The 24,029-nt window shown below is 45.7% G+C and overlaps 2 long non-coding RNA genes across 4 annotated transcripts; one reads left to right on the forward strand and one right to left on the reverse strand.

The window, feature by feature from the left end:
• Window positions 1-764: 764 nt before the first annotated feature.
• On the reverse strand, window positions 765-22,425 carry LOC144283127 (uncharacterized). 2 transcript variants are annotated; one of them, XR_013351475.1, is made up of 5 exons: window positions 22,253-22,425; window positions 21,906-22,092; window positions 9,616-9,697; window positions 2,783-3,029; window positions 765-1,151 (listed from the first exon to the last, which is right to left on the reverse strand). It is a non-coding gene; the product is annotated as an uncharacterized LOC144283127 (long non-coding RNA). The 2 variants fall into 2 exon arrangements; XR_013351476.1 differs by lacking the exons at window positions 765-1,151; window positions 2,783-3,029; window positions 9,616-9,697 and adding an exon at window positions 20,865-21,107 and having other exon boundaries at window positions 22,253-22,409.
• On the forward strand, window positions 10,930-14,036 carry LOC144283126 (uncharacterized). Of its 2 annotated transcripts, none has more exons than XR_013351473.1 (3): window positions 10,930-11,242; window positions 11,664-11,793; window positions 12,889-14,036. It is a non-coding gene; the product is annotated as an uncharacterized LOC144283126 (long non-coding RNA). The 2 variants fall into 2 exon arrangements; XR_013351474.1 differs by having other exon boundaries at window positions 12,933-14,036.
• Window positions 22,426-24,029: the final 1,604 nt, after the last annotated feature.

Below are 24,029 nucleotides of genomic sequence, written 5' to 3' on the forward strand. Positions count from 1 at the left end.
TGGAGAAGTAGCTGCTTTTCAGACAAGGGTAAGGAACATATAAGAGGACCTGGAGGATCTTGTGGTGCTAGAAAGTAAGGCAGTACTCAGGGCACCTGAGTAGCTCAATCAGTCGGGCATCTGACTTTGGCTCAGGTCATGATCTCAGGGTCCTGGGATGGAGGCCCACACTAGCTCCACATTCAGCAGGGAGTCTGCTTCTCCTCTGCCCCACACCCCTCGTGCTCCTGCATGTGCACATGTACACACGCTCTCTCCCTCTCTCAAATAAATAAATAAAATCTTGGGGCACCTGGGTGGCTCAGTCTGCTAAATGTCTGCTTTTGGCTTAAGTCATGGTCCTGGGGTCCTGGGATCAAGCCCCACATCAGGTTCTCTGCTCAGTGGGGAGTCTGCTTCTCCTTCTTCCCCTGCTTTTGCTCTCTCTCTCTCTCAAATAAATAAATAAAATATTTATAAAAATAAAATCTTAAAGAAAAGAAAGCAAGTACACATAAAAACAAAAAACCAAAAATATCATATTGATAAAGTATGTCAAAGGGACATGGAAGCCAATTGAAAGAGATCCCAATGGTCAAAGCTGAAGCAATATGAAAACCAAAAATAAATAAAGTAGTATTGGATTAAACCCAAAGTATAAGGTAAATATCCACACATCTATATGGATATAAATGAATGATTAAATAATTAAATGAGGGAGAGGAGACAAATCTCTCATGCAGAAGAATTACAAATAATTTACAAAGACTCCACCCTCAAGGAGGTGGAACATAACTCCCAGCCCCTTACATGTGGGCTATTCTTAGTGACTTCCTTCCAAAGAGTACAGTATGGAGAAGAGGAGATGGAGAGTAACTTTGTAGTGGAGAAATCTAACAAATACAACCTTAGCCAGATGATCAAGGTCAATAACAAAAGTGATAAATCATGTTGATGATAATGTGTTCTAACGCCCATCTGGTCATGAGAAAAATCTCAGGACAGGGACATTCTAAAAAAATGCCTGACTAGTACTCCTCAAGGTACTGTGAGGTCACCATGATGACTTGTGAAAGTCATCAAAAACAAGGAAAATCTGAGAAGCTGTCAAAGCCAACGGGAACCTAAGAAGATGAATCAACTAACTGTGAAGTGATGTCCTGGATGATATCCTGAAACAGAGAAAGGACATTAGGTAAAAACCAAGGAAATCTGGATAAAGTGTAAACTTTAATAAAAATGTATCAGTATTAGTTCATTCTTTGTAACAAATGTACCATAGTAATGTAAGATGTTATTAATAGGGGAAACTGGGTTTGGGCTATCTGGAAATTCTCTGTATCAATTTCACAATTTTCCTGTAAATCTAAAACTGTTCTTAAACTGCTTTATAAAATAATACGATAAAATAAAAAAATTTAAATGATAGGCAAGAATACAAACAGGCAATTTGTAGAAGAGAAATTGCAAGTAGTCAATAAACGTGGAAAAAACACCCCGACCTCTGTGGTCTTCATGGTAACGTGGATCAAAACAACAATGGCATACTTTTTTTTTCACACAACAAATTAGCATAAACTATAGAGAGCAACGTGAACACAGGAACCATTGCAGAGCTGGGCATCTGAGGCTGTCAGTCAGTTGCACTCCCTGCAGGTGAATTTGAGTGATGCACTCTCATGGCCACCACTGGCATTCTCAGTTTTGTCCACAAATGTCTGTGAACTAAGCCTAATGTTTATGTTTGGACTATGCTAATGACGTCATTCATGGAGTTGTGGCACCTCTTATTTAGCAAGGAGAGTAACAGGAGGAATTTAAAATTTTCCTAGGACTTGCCTGAAACTTTCACTTTTTTTTTTTTTTTTTTTTTTGCCATGACAAGATCAAGGACTGTGGGAGGCAGAGGACAAAGACATATAATAATGCCAAGAAACTTGCTCGATGCCAGGCCCTGGACTGGCTGCTTGATATGTACTTGCTTCTTGTCCTCATGGTTGCCCCAGGAGATTGATGTACTGAAATATTCATATGTGTTTCTTCCTGAATTTCAGACTCCTTGGACATCTATGTTGTTGGATCAGAAAGCAGGAGCCACCTGTATCTAACTGGCCTTTCTGGCTATTGTGTCTCAGAAGTAGAGTTGCTCCAGGGGAAAGATGGCAGGAGGAAAAGACTGGGTCCTGGGCAGTAGAAAGATATGAGGTGAGATTCCTGAGGTTGGTAGCTTTCTAAGTAGTTAATGGACCTGGTCCTATTCTTCCAACTGTCCAGAGAATATAGCAGGGCTGCAGAGGACCTTGCGTGCTCCTTTTAAGAATGTCAGCACTGATCATCCTGAATCACAGATGATAGGTGTTGCCTTGTTGGAACACCATGTTGGCCTATGCAATGTTAGGGGGAGGGTTAGAGTACCAGTAATGTCTGGAATTGACCTTCCACCAATTTGGCAGGGTAGAGGCTTGGAAACTAAATTTGATTTAAACAAAGTAAAAATGTGCAATGTTTCTGGCACACCCATATTTATGGAGTATGAGTCACTGCACTTTCATACTCTTTTTCCATATGGGTGGTAGAAAGTCCATTTCCAGTCATTTTGAGGGCACCTTCCTCTTAGGGTTGTAATAGGGTTACAGGCGTAGAGGGTTGAAAAGTTTTTTGGCCTGCAGCCTGTTGCACAACTCTGCTCTTCCCCAGCCCACATCTGGCTATGGAGACATCTGAGTGGGTCACCTTTGTCCAGTGTCCTGCCATGTGGTGGGCTATCCCACTGAGAGCATCTGTTCCCTCTATGTCTACTCACCGGTATTCCATGCTGCTTCTCAGTTCTCAAAACTATCATGCCAGGATCAGTTAGAGTAATGTGACAATCAAATTCCAAATTTTCAGTAACTTGTAAAATGAGTTTATTTCTTAGTCACATAAAAATCCAGGACAGGTGTTCTCTGGTTGGCAGATGGCTTTCAGGAACCAGGTGCCTTTCATCTTGTGGCTCCTCTCTCCTAGCCTTACATGTAGTTCTCCATACCCACCCAACAGCTTATGCAAATCTACGAGAGAGAAAATGGAGAAATGTGTAACTTCCTTAGCCGGGAAATGCCACAAACTGCTTCTACTTATAGTCAATTGGCAACTAGTCATGTGCCCCCATCTAGCTGTAGGGGAGTCTGGGATATGTAGTTCCTGGCTGGCTAACACTAGAATAATGGAAGGGGAATGTGAGGGAGCATGAGTCTTTGCTGTATGAGTAGCCAAGATTGTCACATCTTCCATAGTCCCACTTCTAGCTGATGACCACACCTCCTACTTCTCTGGAAAATAGAACCCTTCAGATGTTTCCTTATCTTCCTACCACCAAATCCACTGGGATATGTATCTACACTCTCTGACTTCTCTCTTGTCACTGGAGTAACAGGATGTTACACGGCCCTTTCCTTGCTGTCTACAATTCGAAGACAAAGACAAAAAGCAATGTCATAGGTGCTAAGTACTCCTCAATCCTAAAGTGGAGTACTAGTCTACAGTGCAAGGCAACCCCTAACATAGCTCCTCACGATCCTCATCTCCTGGTACTCCTGCATTTGTGTAGTTGCCTCCTCTTAAGTGTAGGCTAGGCCTAGTGATTCACTCCTAATAAACAGAATATTGTACAAGTGACAGATGTCACTATGAGGTTAGGTTATTGAAAGACTAGCTTCTGTTGAGCTCCCTTATTCTTCTGAGTTAATCCAGCTGCCGTGTTGTGAACTGCCCTATGAAGGGGCCTACCTGGCAAAGAACTGACATCTCTGGCCAACAGTCAGTGAGGACCAGGGGCCTGCCAACAGCCATGAAAGTGAGCTTAGAAGTGGATCCTCCCCAGTCAAGCCTTGAAATGACTGCAGCCTGAAACGACATCTTGATTGCAGCCTTGGGAGAGCCTAAGCCTAAGGTACCCAGCTAAGCTGTGCTTTGCTGACTCATAGTGTATCAGTTTGCCAGGCCACCATAACAAAGTCCTACAGACTGGGTGGCTTAAACAACAGGCATTTATTTTCTCATAGTCTAGATGCTGGAAGTCTAAGACCAAAGTGTTGGCAGGTTTAATTTCTTCTGTCCTGGGCTGGAGACAGCACCTTCCCTTTGTGTCCTCACATGGCCTTTTCTCTGTATGCAACAACCCCTGGTACCTATCCCACTTCTTTTTTTTTAAACATTATTTATTTATTTTTTAAAGATTTTATTTATTCCTGAGAGACATAGAGAGAGAGAGAAGCAGAGACACAGGCAGAGGGAGAAGCAGGCTCCATGCAGGGAGCCCAATATGGGACTCGATCCTGGGACTCCAGGATCACGCCCTGGGCCAAAGGCAGGCGCTAAACCACTGAGCCACCCAGGGATCCCCCCTATCCCACTTCTTATAAGGATTCCAGTCATATTGGATCATGGCCCATCTCATGACCTCATTTAGTCTTAACTACCTCTTTAAAGGCACTATCTTCAAATCCAGTCACATTCTAAAGTACTGGAAGGGTTAGGGTTTCAACATATATATTTTGGAGGGACCCAGCTCAATCTTCACACAGAAACTGTGAGATAATAAATGTTTATTGATTTAAGTGCTAAAATTTGGGATAATTTGGTACACAGCAATGGATAACAAATACAAACACCTAGGTGAGACATTCTAAGAGACTGGGGAACTGTCTCTGCTTATGACCCCCCTCCAAGCCCCCCTACAAGAAGGTTGGGGGCTCACTGGGCATGGAAGCAGATGGTAGTGAGGGTTTCCATAAAGAGAGATATGTCAGCGTGCTGAGCTGTGCACCTCCTTAGTCCCCATCACGGAAAGGAAGGAATACATCTACTCCACCTCAACTAGTGTGGGAAGTGATGGGGTTCAGAAATGCTACCCCAAAATATGGCACCTTGCCATTGTTAAGAAGAAAACCACAGGTCCAAAATGGAGTCACTTGTGCTAGGGCCACATCACCAAACCACAGCTTAATGATTAACCTAATTGCAGTCTCAACCTTTCCCAGGAATGTAATCTTAACCAGTCAGTCTGGAATTTCCTGGCAGTACCAGTGAGGTGATCCACCTGATAAGAAACCCGCCTCCCATCATCTAGTACCACTCTGCTAAAGGGAGATGCCCTTGCCCCAAATAATCTTTTTTGTTGTTGTTTATGGCTTCTTTGTTCCACTTCCCCTCTGCCTTAAAAAAAACCTCCCATCTAGTACAGCTCCTTGCAGTGCTTTTCTATTTGCTAGGTGGGATGTTGCCCAATTCATAAATCATAGAATAAAGCCAATTAGATCTTCAGATTTACTCAGTTGAATTTTTTTTTTTTTTGTTTTGGGTGGCTCTTTTGGTGAAAATTAATAAAAGGAAATCTCATTTAGAATGAAGCCAGGAGGCCAGCAGGGGGAGCCCTCACACCCTAAACACTGCTCACTGTCCATCACAGACCCAACAGAAAGCCGAGTCCCTGCACCTGGATACTCCTTTACTCTTCCAGCAAAAGGAAGAAAGGCTTTTCTCCTCCTCAGCAACAGCCCAGCCAATGAGACATTGTCCCATCAAAAAGCCACTGTATATCAAATTCCCAGTTTACTTAATAAATAATGGTACTAGTCAATGGACTTTTTGTTCCTAGCAGCCTGTCCAGTTTCTCCTTTCTTCCAAAAAAGAGCTTTCCTCACCTTTGTTTTCTGCACTTGCCAATGGTTTTGCCTTAGCTTGTCCTGGATTGCAGACCTCTGCGAGTTCCAACTAAACTCATTTTTTGCTGGTAAAATAACAGGCATGTTTATTCTTAAGGTTAACTTTTAAAAATAGCATATTGGCTACTTTAAGTGGGAGGTGTGTGAGAAAACAGCAGAAGCAGAAAGTTCACTGTAACCTTCCCCTACCCTTCTCTGAATAGGTCTGAAAGTCCTCCTGCGAGAGGTGCCCTCCCTTCACCTGGAGGAAAGGAGCATCCTAGTATCTGAAGACAATGGGACACTGTAGTGGCTGCAAAGTTTTCCCTTCTTCCCTACTCCATTCTTTGGCTGGCCTAATAATTAAATTGTCATAATCAGGTTAACAGGAGGAGAACTAACAAAAGCTTAATAACATGTATACCTTCTGTATCCATGGGAGAGATCCAGGAAAATGAAGGAAGTCTCTGACATGATGGGAGCCATTGCTTTAAGTACCATCTCAAGCTAAAGACAAAGATGTCAGGGCCGGGAATCAGTTCTGGGAGATGCCCAGGAAAAGCACAATAAACAAGGTAAGGTTGCTGTGCAGATTTAAGCTATCACCTCCTTCATTCCATAAGAGTTTCTAAACATTTAGTCATCCTTCTCTTCATCTTACAGACAGGGAGGCATCCTTACTTAATGGAGATTCCTCTTATAAATCTAAATGTCTCTTATGAAAAGGAAACATCTCAGTTTTCAAAGCTTCTTCTGTGTCTGCAGTTTCTTAAAAATAACAGCTTAAAATAATCAATATGCCAAAGAAGCATATCTTGGGGTGGCAAAATCTGCTCCCCTTCAACGCCAACAAGAACCCTAATAAACAGGCCTCCCCTCAGTTCACTATGCTTACTTCATACTCCTCAATCTATCGTATTTCTACACAGCTTCATCTATACCACTCTTCAGCTATGGCATAAAAATACCCAGGTCTTCATTTCCTATGAAGGCTCCCATGTCACATAAAACTCACAGCAAGTAAACCTGTGTTTTCCTGCTGTTCATGTCTTTGTCAGTTTAATTTTTAGACCTCGCTGGTACCCTAAGAGGGTCAAGGAAAACTTTTTCCTTCTGTACAAAAGCTTTGAGAGAACACTTGGAGAATCTAAAATGTGTCCCCTGGATTTGGGAGGAAGAGTGGTTAGTATCTGACCCCACTTGAGGAATTCTGAAAGAAAGCCATTCTGCTTTAAGGATCACTCTACCAGGTGGCAGATCTGAGAGAGTAAGAGGCGAGCATGTGAAGAGTAGCAGACTATGCCACCCCCAATATGCCACTTTGGTATAAGGATTATTTTGAGCTAAAGGGACTTGAGAAGAAGCAGATACAAGAATAGCTCTCTGACCTCCAGCTATTTGCCTAAAAGCAGGACATCTGTAAAGCTGTTACCCCTGCCCTCTCTACCAGGAAGGACAGAAGTTAATCACCGGAGATAACTCTAGACTCTTATAAGCACCAATGGGGTCTACCTAACAAACCTTGCAAAAGGTGGCACTCATTTCCCCATATATTTGCTTTCCCACAATTTGCCATCCCTGGGAGCTCAAAGTTCTTTTCCTTTGTCTTGTCACTTCTCTAAGACTTTCTTGTTCTTTTGTCATGCTATATAAGCCCAAGCTCTAACCACTCCTTTGAGTTACTCATGGCTGAATGCTCCTCATGCAAATGTACATGTTACTTCTATTTGTTTTCTCTTACTATTCTGGGTTTTTTCAGTCTAATTTATAGGGCCCTAGGCAAAGCACCTAAGATGGGCAGAGGAAAGATTTTTCCCCCTCTCCCACACATGTTTCCCAGGGGCCAGGTGAAGGTGGGCAGAAGGGGGTTGGACTTAGGGGGAGCCTAAAAACGAACACTGGTGAAGGATCTTTCTGCAGGTGCAAGGTGACCCAGCAAAGAGGGATGCTGCTGGAAGTTGGGGAGGGCTGTGGGGAGTTGCAAGCCAGAGCCCCTTAAACTCGACTGCTTACCATGTCACCTGGGCCTCTTGTTAACATGTAGATTCTTATTCAACAGGTGAGGTGAGCCTAAGTTCTTCATTTCTGAACAGGTGACACCTGTGCTGCTCGCCCACGGCCCACACTGACTTGGAAGGTGATAAGCAGAAAACAGAAGGAGGGGGCACCTGGGGCACCTGAGTGGCTCAGTGGTTGAGTGTCTTCCTTTGGCTCAGGTTGTGATCCCCAGGTCTTGGAATCAAGTCCCTATCAGGCTCCTCACAGGGAGCCTGCTTCTCCCTCTGCCTATGTCTCTGCCTCTCTGTGTGTGTCTCTCATGAATAAATTTTTTAAAAAAGAAAAAAGAAAACGGGAGGAGGCACCTCTCAGTGGGTAAGAAACCTGTAGGGACAGAGAAAGAATAAGTGGTCTGCACCCTCCTGAGTCTAGCTGGTGCCATAAGCTGGGAGCAGGCCGGATGAAGTGGCCCCTGCCACTGTGAGACCTTCCCAGGCACCTCAGTTCTGACCACTCTCTCTGACTCCCAAGGCTGCCACCCCAAACCTGCCCTCCTTCTCAGGTAATATCTGTTCCTCTATCCCTGTTAGAGCCTCTCCAGGCATACACCAACACACGGCTCTTCTGTAACAAAGCAAACCAAACCAAACCCTTTCTCTACCCTAAACCCCTTCATCCACAGATCCTAGTAAAATTTCTCCTCAGAACATCCACATTTTCTCCATTTTCTTGGCATACATTTGCTTAAAAGAAAAAAACACATTTAAATTGGGAACTATGTATACAAAGGAAGGTAAAGAAAAAAAAAAGGTTTTTGTTCCTTGGATCAGTAACTAGTTTCTCTGAGGCTTCTTTTTCATACTATAGCAAAGAGACAGCCTTGCTGTGTTTTGAGAGCACTAAATAAAATAACTCTGCCAAGTATCAGAGGCACAAAGTAGGTCCTCAATAAACCACCTTAGTCCTGAAGGTGGCTGAAGGTAGGAAGCCTGCACGGCTCCAGGTAGAGCAGGGCTGGCATTGGCTGAAATGTGCCCAGGCAAGTGCAGGCATGTCGCTGGATTTCTCCCTGCCTCCCTGCCCCCACCCACTCTCATGTCATGGCCTCCATTCTCCGTGCACTGAGCTGGAGCTGAGGACTGCAAAATGGAATCAGCACGGAAAGGGTAGGAAAGAGAGGCCAGCAGACCATGTACTCCACCCAGCGGCCCCCAGCAAGCTCAATAAAGCACAGTCTATCCCTCGGCTCCCAGGGGTCTGGTAATTTCTTGCTTTGCCTCATGCTAAATAATAAAAATTCAACTGAGTAAATTTTAAAGATAATAATTGGCTTTACTGAATGATTCATGAATCGGGCAGCATCCCATATAGCAAATCGAAAGAAGGCTCCAAAGGGCTACATATAGGGAAAGGTTTTTAAAGGCAAGACAAGGACATGATTTAAAAAAAAAAAAAAAGAAAAGGGTTATTTTGGGCAAAATCACCTCTCTTTAGGGGACAAGAAGGGTTTCCTTATGAGGTGAATTCTCTTACCTGTGCTGACCAGGAAATTCCAGACTGATCAGTTAAGATTACACTCCTGGGAAGGGTTGAAAATTGCAATCAGGTTAGGTATTAAGTCCCAGTTTGGGGATGTGGGTCTAGCACAAGGGACTCCATTTTGGTCCTGCGGGTTCTTTTTACCACCTCCTTATTCTGTGTATTCCATATCTTCTTCCTTCTTCACGTGCACTGAGGGCCTAGGACGTGCCAGCTGCGGGCCCAGGTGCCAGATGGCTTCAGAGACTCTGACCTAACAGGTTTCTTGTCCTCCAGAAGTTCATCAGAGGAGAGAACAAAGCAATCCGGTTTCAAATCTGGACTTCATGGGGGAACTGCTGTGCAGCCTTGGCTGAGACACTCCCAGGGACCCTTCCCATTTCTTCATCGGCAAAATAGGGAGAGTAATACGTGCCTTTCAGGGCTGTTTTGAAAATGACCTGGTGCCGTCTAGGTCTGAGGCATCACCTGGAAAGAAATTTTCTGTGCTGTTTTGCCTGTGGGAGAGAGAGAGAAAAAGGAACAGCTTCATAAGGAGTGTAACTTCTTGGTCTCTAAAGATACGCAAACACGCTGGAGATCAAAAAACATAGTACAGGCAAAACAGAGGATCATCCGAAAGGCAGAAACGCAGTTTGGGAAGTTTCTCGGTTCCCTCAGCAATGACACCCGGCTCGCGGGCCGAGGGAAGACCGTGCCGGCCGCCAGGCGGCGGTGCCCTCGCGGGGGACGCGGCGTCAGTGTGTGTGGAAGCTGGACGCGGGCCTGACGGCAAAGGGACTGTTCTCCCCGCGGAAGGCGGAGACAGAACGCGGCGAAGGGCCGAGAGCTCAGCTGAGGCAGGTATTGAATTTTCATCTCATTTCTAAACTTAGCTCTGAAGCCATGTGACAAGCATAATAAGAGCGACTGCGGAAGGCCAGGGGAGGGAGAGAGGCCTCGGCTGGGTCTCGGCCTGAGGGAGCAGCTGTCCGGGCACACGTGGCCGTCCGCGGCGAGGAATCCACCGACACGTGGCACGGGAAGCGTGGACGCGAAGCACCTTGCTTCGGGAGGCTGCTTATTTGACTCCCTGAGGGAGTCCTTCAGAGTCACATCGACCTGCAGGTTCACGTACTACATGAAAGTGTATCCTGCCTTCATGCCTCTCTTGAATGTTCTCTGTCGCACGGTCGCTTGGGCGGCGCCGGGAGCCCCGAGCACCCTGGGAGCTGCCCTCCGCCACCTTCCTCAGGGTGAGAGGGTTTCCCCTCCCGCTAGCCGCCGGCTCCGGACTCCCCGCCAGGCTGAGCCGACTGAGGAGCCCCGGCCGCCCGCCCGGCAGGGAGCCTGAGGAGGTCGCAGGCTGTCCGGACAGGGGACCGTCCTCCCCACAGGGTGCCAGGCCCCCTGCCCCATCCCCACGCCCCGGCAGGAAGTCAGGCCCGCTTGCCGGCAGCTGCAGGAGCAGGAGCAGGAGCAGGAGCAGGAGCAGGAGCAGGAGCGCCGCACTCGGGCCGCGCCCGGCAGGCCCTGCCCCGGGGATGGCAGCGAGGCCCACGCGGGCAAGGGGAGCCCGTGGAGAGGCCACTGCCGCCTTGTGGGTCTGTACTGCGAGGCCACTGGGGCCTCAGGGCGCCCGGCTGCACCCCCGGTGGGCATGCCAGGAGAGCCGAGAGTCCTCTGTGGTGCCGCGTCCCTCGGGCACGGGTGGCCCAGCGGGGTTGCCGGCGGGCCCTCCGGTTATGAGGCTGCAGCTGCCGCCCGTCCTGGTGGAGGAAGGGAGGCTTAGAGAGATTCCAGGTGGAGGGGGCTGGGGGGGTGCTTGCTTTCTCAGGGAAACAGCCAGTTCTCTGCGACTCTGTGGTGCGTTGGACGCCACCTCCAAGTCTCAGGCTTTCCCGCCTCTTTGAGGTTCTAAATGTAAATGCCCACCTGCGGCTGTTGGCTACAGCATCAGACAGTGCAGTTCTAGGCAATGTGAGAGGGAGACCCGTACGACCCCAGCACTGAGGAGTCACAGGATTGGATTCATGATGAGCTGAGCAAGTTTTGAGGTGAAGGTAGGCAACAGACAGATGCAATCAGATGCACACATCCATCCACCAAACATCTTCCACCCCACCTTATGAACAGCGTCCAAATATGAGTGAGTGCCTCCCTCACTGTAGTCAGACAGCGGGAGGGCTGACACTCTGCCCTGCTCATCCTATTCATTTTAGTCTCCCACACCCAACACAGTGCCTGACATGTAGTAGAATCTCAAAAATTGTTTGCCCTGAAGGAATGGGGCCGTGCTAGGCCCTTGGAGAGATGCCCAGATCAATCAGACATGGAGCCTCCCCTCAGTGATTTTATGGCCCAATCATACATACTTAACACACTAGATGAGAAGACTCATGGAAAAGCACTGGCATTGAGCCTGGCACAAAGTAGGCTCACAATTAACTGTTTGTTTCCTCTCCTGTCTTGTGTTCCCTCCAGAGCCCATCCTCCAAAGATTTCTAAATGGGGTAAAGTCAAGGTTTTAGAAGAGGCGAAGATTAATTTTGTCTGGGACACTCAATGAAGGCTTCCTGGAGGAGGAGGCATTTGATCTGGCTGATCCAGAACTGTAAGCAGCATGAACAAAGACACAGAGATGTTTGGGAGAGTAAAGACGCGTGTGGGGAAATGCAGGAAAGGTCAGTCTTGTTAGTGGAAGTATATGAAGCGAAGACGTAGAAAACAGGGTAGGAGAGTCCCTCGGTTACCAGGTTAGGACTGGAAGAACCTGGATTTCATTACCAGAGAGACCAGATAGCCCTGCACCTGGCCCGCTTCTGTCTAACCACAGTCTATGTGATAGCTCTGGGCTAGCTGTCTAACTTCCTCTGAGCCTTACTTTCTTCACTGCAAAATGAGGGTGATACTACTTACTCTTTCAAAACATGAATGAGAGTGCACTGCAAATGCACACTACCCTGTTCTAATCTTTTTCCACTTTGGAAAAGTCTGCATCTTATCACATATAGGGTTAACCCTGCACTCACTTATATGCCATTATCATATTCTAATTAACAACTTTTCTATTTATGGATAGTTAGGTTGCTGCCAATCTTTAAGTAATTTATATCCAAGTATCTACAAGATAAATTTATAAAGTAGCATTGCTAAATCAAAGTGTATATGAAATTTAAATGTCGACAGAATTACCAAATTAGTCTCCATGAAAGCAAATCGGTTTCCACTTCAATCGGCAATATATATAAAGGTCTGTTTCCTTACACCTTCACTAACAGCGTTACCAATTTTTTTGATCTTTGCCAATCTGAAAGGTTTAAGTTGGTATCTAATTGTAGTTTTAATTTACGTTTATATTATTATGAGGGAAGTTGGGCATCTTTTCGACTTTTTAAAAGACATTTGTATTTCTTCTCTGGGAAATGTTTATAGCCTTTGTCCATTTCTATTAAGGAAATTAGGTCTTCTGGATATGGTCACAAATGGCAAAAAGAGAGTTTGCCATCTCTCTTTCACTACATCTATTTTTTCCCCCTGGCAGATATATATTTTATCTTTCTATAGTCAGATTGACCATTGCTTTCCTTCATTTTTCTGGGGTTTGAATCATGCTCAGAAAGGCATCCACTCCAAGATAGTAAGAGGAATCTTGGATTTATTTAGGGGTGAGGATAGAGGCAGGTAATTCTGCTTTCCTTTTTTCCAGACGGCAGTCACCCTAACACCATTTCTCTGGATTCCTTTAAGCAGCAAGAGCCATTCAAGAACTAGTCAAGGGGCCCTGCTTAGAAGAAGAACATGCATTGATGTAAATGTTCTAAATGTCGGTTCATCTTCCCAACAACCACGTGAGGTGTGAGCATCCTTGTTTGTCAAATGAGGGGACCAAGGTTCAGAGAGTAAATCATCCACAATGGCACAGCCAGGAAGTGACAGAGCTAGGATTCAAACACAGATCTGATTACAATGTCTGTGCTCATTCCCCCGTGAGAACTATGATCCAGAAGGGGAGGCACAGTGGATACACAGGGCTTTGTGGAGGGATCGGAAGATGGCTTCTCAGTCTCATCCTGTTCATTCCTTCCCCATGAGGGCCTCCTCAACGTTGCAGCCAGAGTTCCCTGCAGCCCGCAGACACGGTGTCTATCCCGGAAAAGCTGCCCCCATTCAGGAATACAGACCAGGAATTGTCACAGGAGCAAGAAATAAACCTTTGTCATGTTCACCGAAAATGTTGCAGTTGATGTGTAGCAGCACCTAGCATGAACCTGAGTATTACAGCTGCTCTCTCACCGTGGATCCTCGAAGGGAACCCCAATTAGGGCAGTTCATTTCTGAAGCTATTCCCTTCTTTCTGCTTGGAGGAGTGGGGGTCCTTCTCACTTGCCCTGATTTCAAAAGCATCAGCCAACCCATCACTTCCTCTGCCTCCGTTTCCCTCTCCTTTCCCACGACCGTCTAAACCGTTCTGAATGCTGAGCAGCTCTCTTACAAGATTGCAGGACTCACACTCGGGGCAAAGGCTGTGCACAATCCTTGTTTCTATTTCGGAGTGGGCTAGAGCAGAGAGCCGGAGGGAAACTCACGGCAAAAAAACTCATCCCAAGGCAAACCTTGCCACACAGCCAGGGCCTGCCACGGGTTCTACATAACTAATCGGCCACCAGTCTCTCCAAGCAGGACACAGGCTCAGTGGGGAGTGTCTTGGCCTAGTTATAATATCCAGCTTTTATTACCATTCTTTCTGTATCTTATCAATGGGGAAAAGGGCAAGGGCCTTAGGCATGTGTCCAAAGATACACGCCAGGCTCACAGCAGCTCTCTGTGGCCCAGTTCATGTGAGTTGTGCTCTGAGAGGTCTAATTTAGCAAAAGGGAGCTTTGACTGTCTTACAGATGGTGGTGGTGGTGGTAGCAAGGGCAGTGAGAAAGGTAATAATAGGGAGGGTATCAGAGAGGCAGAGATTCCAAGTGGAGGTGGTTTCTCAGTAGGAATTTTAAAATGCTTCATGGGAAAAGTTAAGGACTGACTACCCTAGAAATCAGATTTTTTTGTCTGTTAATAATAGTGTCTCCTGCAATAATTTCTTTGACATCAGCCATAGAAACATTTTTCTAGGTATGTCTCCTCAGGCAAGGGAAACCAAAGCAAAAATAAATTATTGGGACTGCATTAAAATAGAAAGCTTTTGCACAGCAAAAGAAATCATCAACAAAACAACAAGGCCACCTACTGAATGGGAGAAGATATTTGTGAATGGCATATCCAATAAGGGGTTAGTATCCAAAATATATAAAGAACCCATACAACTCAACACTAAAAAAATAAATAATCCAATTTAAAAAATGGGCAAGGAGCTGAGTAGACATTTCTCCAAAGACACCCAGATGGCCAACAGACACACGAAAAGATGCTCAACATCACTAACCATTAGGGAAATGCAAATCAAAACCACAATGAGATATTACCTCATACCTGTTAGGATGGCTAGAATCAAAAAGATAAGATGCAACAAGTACTGGCAAGGATGTGGAGAAAGAGCAACCCTCGTGCACTGTTGGTGCGAACACAAATTGGTGTAGCCACTGTGGAAAACTGTATGGAGTTTCCTCAAAAAGTTAAAAATAGAGTTATCATATGATCCAGCAATTCTACTACCAGGTATCTCCACAAGAAAATAAAAACACTAATTTGAAAGTGCACATGCACCCCTATGTTTAATGCAGCATTATTTATAATAGCCAAGATATGGAAGCAGCCCAAGAGTCCACTGATAGGTGAATGGGTAAAGAAAAAGTGATATACATATACACTGGAATATTTCTCAACCATAAATAAAACGAGATCTTGCCATTTGCAACAACATGGATAGCTAGAGGGCATTATGCTAAATGAAATAAGACTAAGACAAATACCATATGATTTCACTTATATGTGGAATTTAAGAAGCAAAGCAAATGAACAAAGAAAAAAGAAGCAAAAAAACCCCAGACTTTTGTTTTTTAAAGGTTTTTATTTATTTGGGAGAGAGAGAGAAAGAGAGCATGAGCTGGGGGCTGGCAGAGGGGAAAGGAGAAGCAGATTCCCCACTGAGCATCGAGCCTGATTCTGGGCTCAGTTCCAGAATGCTGGGATCATGACCTGAGTTGAAGGCAGATGCTTAACCGACTGAGCCACCCAGGCGCCCCTCCCCCAAAACTAGGCTCTTAAATGCAGAGAACAAACCGGTAGTTGCCAGAAGAAAGGTGGTGGGGGTGGGTGAAATAGATAAGGGGATTAAGAGTACACTTATCATGGTGAGCACTGAGTAATGTATAGAACTGTTGAATTATTATACTGTATACCTGAAGCTAATATAGCTATATGTTAATTAAAGGAAAAAAATAGTGTCTCTCTTGTCCTCCCAGATGTTGAAGAGCATCACAATGGATGACACGATCTACTTGGTGCTAACCACTCACTGGCCTTGTTGAATAACTACTAGAAAGTCTTTAGGCCTTGAATTCCTTGGATTTTAAAAAAAATTTTATTTATTTATTCATGAGAGACAGAGAGAGAGGCAGAGACACAGGCAGAGGGAGAAGCGGGGTCCCTGCAGGGAGCCTGGCATGGGACTGGATCCCGGGGCTCCAGGATCACACCCCAGGCTGAAGTAGGCGCTAAACCACTGAAACACTCGGGCTGCCCAAATTCCTTGGATTTTAAAACTGATCATGCTCATGCCCTAAACACTGTCCAGTGCACTGCAAGGATGGAAGGCCTCCTCCTCCTTCAGGCTACCTTGTTTTTTCCACTACAACTCAGCTTTAATACTATCTCTTCCTGGAGAACATCTCCAAGCCCAGGACTGGTCTAAATGCCCATCTCTGTGCTCTCAGCTCTCCGTACCTACTTTTAACGTATCCCCATCAACTGTTCCTATCTGGCCCTCTCATCAGTTGGTAATGCCTTTAAAGCTGGGATTGCTCCTTGCCTGACTATGTCCAATTCATCACAGTGCCTGGCAGGAAGCAAGTGTGTCCGAAAGAATTCAACCTTCTTAGCCAAAGCAGAATATTTTTCCAGCAGATGGTTTTAGAAAAACACACATTAGATTATATGAAATTGAATCTTAGGACTTTGACACTGGATGGACCTCAACCTTCAGAAGGGTGAAGTAGGGGCCTTAAGATGAAATGGCTTGCCCAGAGCAGAGCCACATGTCAGCAGCCAGGCTGCCACATGAGCACCTTTACTGGTAGAACAAAGCTTGTTAGTGACATCAGAAACCATTCCTGAAAAAAAAAAAAAAAAAAAGAAACCATTCCTGGGCTGAGGTTTGTTCGGATAAGACAACCTGAAACACACTTGTTAGCTGGTATGGTCTTTCACCCCAAAGTCTACAAAATGCTTTGGCCTTTGTATTTTCTTTTTCGTTTCTACTAGATTTTTTTTTTCTTTTTAAAGTTTTACGTTGGGCACCTGGGTGGCTCAGTGGTTAAGGTGCCTTTGGCTCAGGGTGTGATCCCAGGGTCCTGGGGTTGAGTCCCACATTGGGCTTCCTGCAGGGAGCCTGCTTCTCCCTCTGCTGATGTCTCTGTCTCTCCCTGGGTCTCTCATTAATAAAGAAATAAAATCTTTAAAAAAATTTTTTTACCTTTTATTAATCCTGATTATAAAAGTTTACATGGTTATTATAGAGATTCTGGAATATGCCAAAAAGTAAGAGAGAGAAAATGAAAAATGATCTGAATTCCACCAGCCAGAGGCAGCCTGCATTATTATGGTATATTGCCACAGATCAATTTGTAGTTTGAATTTTATGTTTTTCCTTTTTTCGATTATTGTTCGATTATGAGTAAAGTCCTTAAAAATCAGGCCTTCCTTTGTAGTATTTGCGCCCTGAAACTTTTTAGTCAGCACACTTTGTACTGAGTTAATTTATAAATAAATCCTTGCCAATATTGGCAAGGAGCCAATAATGAAAATAAAAAGGAAAAATGCTACAGAATCTGTTATTTGTAGTAGCTCTACTTTAATCTGTAGGAATAGATTATCTTTTCCTAATATCCAGGTGGCTTGCAATTTTTCCTTGTAATAAATGAAAACTATGTTTATTACATCATCTCACTGTGATGAAACAACATCTCTTTATGAAATCTCTACCTGCATTTTTCATTATTGCTTTCTGAATCACATGTTATGTCCTTGACTTTGAAGGAAAGATTTTTAAAAGGTGAATTATTTCAAAATTTAGGATCAGCTCCAAAGATAATGCTGTTTTTCAAGTTGCCTGAAGAGGACTGATTCTGTTTCAATCAGAAAAATGTAAGATAATTTAATACACAGTGAAAAAATTTAACAGAGTGAAGTGGTGTTAAGTTTTGCCTGTAACATAAGAGACCTGGCTCTTCATATTTGAGGGGAGGATTGATGTCTCTTTTTACCTACAGCTGTAAATTGCATGTTAATTGCCGTTACCCAGTGTAAGGGAGAGGAGCTGCTTTTTGAACTATATTTTCCAATTGGTATAAAAGTTAAATTATTTGAGTTCAAAGATACAGTAACTAGAAAGACTACCTGGTTCTTAGAATATGGAGACCAGCTATAGGATTTAAGTTTGTGGCCATAGAAAATACCCAAGTAAAAAAAAAAAAAAAAAAAAATACCCAAGTAACATAAAGCTATCTCCCTAATCTGCTCACAGAAGAGACTTCCATCTTAAGCCTCACAATATAAATTTTAAATATCTACAGCATCGTAAAAAATATGTATTTTAGGGGCACCTGGGTGGCTCAGTCAGTTGAGCAGTTAGGAGTCTGCCTTTAGCTCAGGTCATGATCTTGGGGGCCTGGGATCAAGCCCTGAGTCTGGCTCCCTGCTTAGTGGCGGGGGGGGGGGGGGGGGGGGGGGGGGGGGTTCTGCTTCTCCCTCTCCCTCTGTTGCTCCCTCTGCTTATGTTCTCTCTCTGTCAAATAAATAACTACATAAAATCTTTAAAAAATATATTTTGAACCAGGTAAAAGCTAAAATAAAATTCAAGTTTGACAGGCTAAGAATGAAAGGTCTATAAAAATAGACCTCTAGGGACGCCTGGATGGCTCAGCAGTTGAGTGTCTGCCTTCCGCTCAGGGCATGATCCCAGGTCCTGGGATCAGGTCCTGCATCGGGTTCCCCGTGGGGAGCCTGCTTCTCCCTCTACCTGTCTCTGCCTCTCGCTGTGTCTCTCATGAATAAATAAATAAAATCTTAAAAAAAAAAAAAGATCTCTAAATGTTTCTGTTTTATGTTCTAAGTGCATTTGTGTTGTGGAAATTACATAGATACTAGCTTATGGGGATTATACTTGCATTTCACAAACCTATAAATGTATTTTATTATATTAATATGGTCCAACTATCAAATCCTTGCTTATTATGAAATAAACAATAAAAATAATTATAAAAAGGCAACACTACGTCTCACAACAGTTTTCAGCGTGGTGCACATTTTCCAACTTGCCTTGCATCATTTTTTTCTTTTTTAATCACTAGAAGAAACTGCTGAAAAACAGGTTTGTTTTTTTTTTTTTACAAAGCAATTTTGAGCCCGCAGGAGACTACGCCACTGCCACCGCTGAGACTCTTCAAAACAAAGACTCATGGGGACTCCTGGGTGGCTCAGACGTTAAGCATCTGCCTTCTGCTCAGGTCATGATCTCAGGGTCCTGGGATTGAGGCCCACATCGGGCTCTCTGCTGCTCGGGGACCCTGATTCTCCCTCTCCCTCTGCCTCCTGCTTGTGCTCTCTCTCTCTCTCTCTCTGTCAAAGAAACAAATAAAATCTTCAAAAACAAACAAAAAAACAGACTCGTGTTTCAGGGGAGAGCCTGCCAGTGAAGATGGGGTATGAGGCTATAACCCGGTTGAGCCTTCCATACAAATCTCTCACAGATTTCGAGGAAGGAAGACATAAGACCCACATTTACTGATGTATTACGATGTCCCAGGGCACTCTGCACACATCATTCCATCTAACGCCCCCCCACCCCGTGCAGCTCCACAAAGTAAATGCCATTATGATCCCCATTTTACAGAAAGGAAAGCTCATGTCCAAGAGAGGTCTACTGTCTCTCCCATGAGTCAAATGGGTAGGGGGTGGCTGGGACTCAGTCCAGGGTCTGTTGTGATGTCCTTTTAACTTCTCATCCCTCACGCTGCCCCACTAGGCACGTTTTAACATGAAGAAAGAAAAAAACAGTAGAAATTAATGTAGGAAAGAGGGTGGAGTTTCCAAATTGGAAATTGGATTTCTTTCTTTTTTTTTTTTTTTTTTAGAAAAAAGATTTTATTTATTTATTCATGAGAGACACAGAGAGAGGCAGAGACACAGGCAGAGGGAGAAGCAGGCTCCCTTCAAGGAACCCGATGCAGGATTCGATCCCAGGACCCCAGGATCATGACCTGAGCCGAAGGCAGATGCTCAAGCACTGAGCCTCCCAGGCACCCCCTCCTGTCACCCTTTGATTTCAAGTTAAATCCTTTGCCCTCAAGGCCTGAAGGAGGGGGCCTAGTGGTGACCTCATAGATCTCTTTGGGCCTAAAATCCTATGAAATTGATTTGAAGAAGAAAAGATAGACTAGAAAAAAGGCATGTCTCCTACTCCCCCCTCAAAAAACAGATACTTTTGGCCTTGGGCTATTTAAAACCTAGCCTGAAATATTGAGGTATAGTACCTAGAGTTTTAAAAACCAACATTCTTTAAAAAAAATTATTTATAGAACAAAATTCAGCCCAGTTGAGTTGATAAAGTTCTGCAAGGACTGTCACAGATAAATCTTCAGATAACTTGGCCTTATGGTTGTCTTTGCCCCCCACCTCTACTTCAGTACGCAGAGCAGAACCGCTCGTGGATCCTCTTCATCACAGAATGGTAGCATTGGTAAAGCCTCCAAAGCCTGAAATTCCCCTCCACGATCAGAATCTCCTACCCTCCCAAATCTATCCTGCCATCTCATCCAACCATGAATTCTTCCACTCCTGCCCCATTTCAGCCCGCTAGAGAACGTGAGTCACTTGTGTCCTTGGGATCCATTTCCCCTTTGTCGCATCCCTGCCATTCCTCCCACACAATCACTATGGTGTAAGGGAGTAGTGATGGGGACTAGTGACTCAGGCCTGGTCAACAGATCTGTTCAACAAATACTTACATGGTGCTTACACTGAGTAGGCATCTTCTAAGTACTTTTTACAAAAAAGACTCTAGGGATCCCTGGGTGACTCAGCGGTTTAGCGCCTGCCTATGGCCCAGGGCACGATCCTGGAGTCCCGGGATCGAGTCCCACGTCAGGCTCCTGGCATGGAGCCTGCTTCTCCCTCCTCCTGTGTCTCTGCCTCTCTCTCTCTATGTCTATCATAAATAAATAATCTTTAAAATTTTTTTTAAAAATTAAAAAAAGACTCCATTTATTTGAGAAAGAGAGAGTGAGTGACAGCATAGTGGGTTGAGAGGCAGAGGGAGAAGGATACTCCCTGCTAAGCAGGGAGCCTGATGCAGGACTCAATCCCAGGACTCCAGGACTATGACCTGAGCTAAAGGCAGACACTTGTTTACTGACTGAGCCATGAAGATGCCCCTTCTAAGTACTTTTTAAGTGTTAACTTATTTAAGCCTCATAACAACCATATCAGATAAGTACTGTTATTCCCATTCTATTAATGAGAAAACTAAGAAATTGGGAAGTTACTTGTCTAAGGTGCACAGCTAATAAGTTTTATTTTCCTCTGACTGGTATGATTGGTTCAGCATTATGACCAAATTAGAGCCCATATGATGCAATTGCTGGGGCCTCTCCCGAAGAGACTTTTGTTCTTCCCTGAACTTGAAGTGGGGTAGATGTGAGGAGCGGTACAGCCATCTGGTGACCACAGGGAGGAAGCGTCTTTATGAATGAAGCCATTATAGGCCTAAGGGAAAGAGAGAACCTGAATCTCAATAACAAAATGGGAGCCCCTGATCAAACCATGCCTGAAGCTAGCCCTACTCACGACTTTTTCAGTTTGGTGAGCTAGGGAATTATTTTTCTGTTTAAAAAAAGTTTGGTTTGAGTTACCTTTCACTTGCAAAAAAACCCAAAAAACAAAAAACAAACATTCCTAGCAAGTATTGCTCAGTTCATCAACTTTGTAATTCAGCCTACCTAGCTTTTTACTATTATAAAGTCAGCTCATGAGAAAAATGAGCATTCTTTGGTGAATATAAACACTTAAATATTATAAAGTTTTGTTTTGGCAGCATATTATACCACAGAAGTCATGATTCATACAGATCAGCACCAGCATACACACTTGTATAATTTCATGAGCACAAGCATGCATGGCCCTGATTTTTTTTTTTTTTAAATCAAAAAGCCAATGCAGAACTAAAAATGTCCAAATGAGGGGCACCTGGGTGGCTCAGTGGTTGAGCATCTGCCTTTGGCTCAGGTCACCATCCTGGGGTCCTGGGGTCCTGGGATCGAGTCCCACAGCAGGCTTCCTGTGGGGAGCCTGCTTCTCCCTCTGCCTATGTCTCTGCCTCTCTGTCTGTGTTTCTCATGAATAAATAAATAAAATCTTTAAAAAAAAATAAAAATAAAAGTGTCCAAACAAGTGACACATTTACAAAAAGTCTGTCCGGAGATGGCCAAAATGTTATTCGTACCTCCCTCCTGGCATAGCTCCTATGCCTAACCGAAGCCCCTGTCAATCTGCCGAACTACTCACCAAATCTGTCTCTTGGTCCTTGTTTTTGTAGACTTTCCTGCTGCATTTCACCCTATTTGCTCTCTGCTTCTTTATTCCCTTCCTCTGGATTCTCTAAGAAGTTTCCTTCTTTGGTTTTACACTTCTCTGTTTTGTAGTCACTTCCCCCTTGTGTCTCACAAGCGTCGGCATCTCTCAGTTTTATTCCCTACGGAATAAAAACTCAGTGGTGCGCAGGATGGGGCTGTAACAAAAAGCCGCCCTCTCGGCCCTTCCCCCAGAGTAAGCCCCGACAGCAGCCCCCCCCCCGGCGCACACCTGGCCCGCTCCTTCCGGCGCACACCTGGCCCGCTCCCTCCGGCGCACACCTGGCCCCCTCCCTCCGCCGCGCTCTTCTCTGCCAGTCCCAGGAGGGGGGCCGTTCTCGCGTCAGAGTTGCCTCCCCGGGTGGAGCGGGGGAAGGACGAGGGCAGAAAGGAAACCAGCCCCTTTTCAGAAGGCATGAGCTGCGCACGTCACACTTGGGCGCATCCTGCTGGCCAGGACGTCCCGCGGCCACAGCAGGCTGTGGGGAAGCTGGGACACGGCATCTGCAGCCGCGCGGCCGCGTGCAGCCCCACCTGGGGACGGGGCCCCCGGCAGCGAAGAGCAGTCCCTGCAGCCTCCCTGTCCCCTGCTTCTGTCCTCCTCCCTGGGCCCCGCGCCCCATCTCCTTGCAGCCTCTGTTCTGCACACAGCGACCCCGGGCTCTCGCCGAGCCTCTGGGGCTGCCCCACACCCAGATCCACCTACACGCTCTCCCTGCAACTTCCCTCCGCCTTCCTTGATCCTCTGAAGGAGCCACCCACACTCCAAATCTGGTGTGACCTTCAACTCCCACCCCTGTGTCCCGGGGCCTTGGGCTCCCACTGCCCCGGAGCCCCCGGACGGACAGGGCTCCTGCCCATATCCTCTGGGCTCTCCCCTTAGCCGGCCTTCCCCAGGGCCATCCAGAAGCATCTGTATAGTATAACTCAGACCGGTCACTCCCTGTTCAAAGCCTTCCTGGACTCTTCCGCCTATGGCTGAAAGTTGGAACTCCTTAACAGGTGGTTACAATTGACCCTTCCAGGATTTTCTCCTGGACTCCCAGAGTATAAGCTATGGGGAGTGTATGTCTCCCCAGTGGGCCCAGATCCCTCCTGTTGCTGGCTCAGGTGGCTTCTTCCGTGGCTCCCCGCCCCCCCCCCCGCTGCCGCCCCCTTCCCCGCGTGCCTGGCAATCCTACCCATCCTCTAAGGTCCAGCAGCGGTGCCGCCTCCTCCTGCGAGTCCCAGCCCCCACCCGGGACACTCACACATCTCTGCTTTTGTAGCCCTTTGCTTCTAAACTCTTGTTTGGTCCTTGACCCAGGTGGCCTAGATGTGTCCAGATGACTCCTCCTCGAGGGACAGCCCTGAGCTTTGTCCCTTGGCCTGTCCCTACCCTGCGTGCAGGATGGGTGGTGTTGGCGCCTTCCTCCTGCTGCCCGACTAACTCTATGACAACTTTCTTACCAAAATGCAAAACTTCCTGAGGGGAAAGGGGCCCGGGGAGCGAGCTGAGCGCAGTCGTTGCTGAGGTTCAGGACTCTGGTCTTGCACCCCACCCCTGTACTGGCGCCTGGCCCTGTCAGGGTGACCTAAGAATCAGCTGCTGGGCACTCTCTTGCCAGCTCCTGCCAGCACAGTGGTCCGCTTTCCAGAGCTGTGCAGACTGTGGACTAAATGCCTTCTGTAACCCGATCCAGAGTTAAAAATAATCCAAAGGTCTGACCCACTAAGAGCATCCTTGGATCTTCCAGGTAGGGTAATCTTTTCCTGGCAGCTCAAGTCCATGCTTTAAAATGAACCCCGCCTGGGACACCTGGGTGACTCAGTGGTTGAGCGTCTGCCTTTGGCTCAGGGTGTGATCCCGGGGTCCTGGGATCCAGTCCTGCATCAGGCTCCCAGCAGGGAGCCTGCTTCTCCCTCTGCCTGTGTCTCTGCCTCTCTCTCTGTGTCTCTCATGAATAAATAAATAAAATCTTTAAAATTAATAAATAAAATAAAATAAAATAAATTGAATTTAATCCCACTCCTCTCACCCCCTGCAGCCAGCCAGCTTCACCTCACTTTCACCTAAACT

Source organism: Canis aureus, chromosome 14 (assembly GCF_053574225.1).
Source record: "Canis aureus isolate CA01 chromosome 14, VMU_Caureus_v.1.0, whole genome shotgun sequence".
Taxonomy (NCBI): Eukaryota; Metazoa; Chordata; class Mammalia; order Carnivora; family Canidae; genus Canis; species Canis aureus.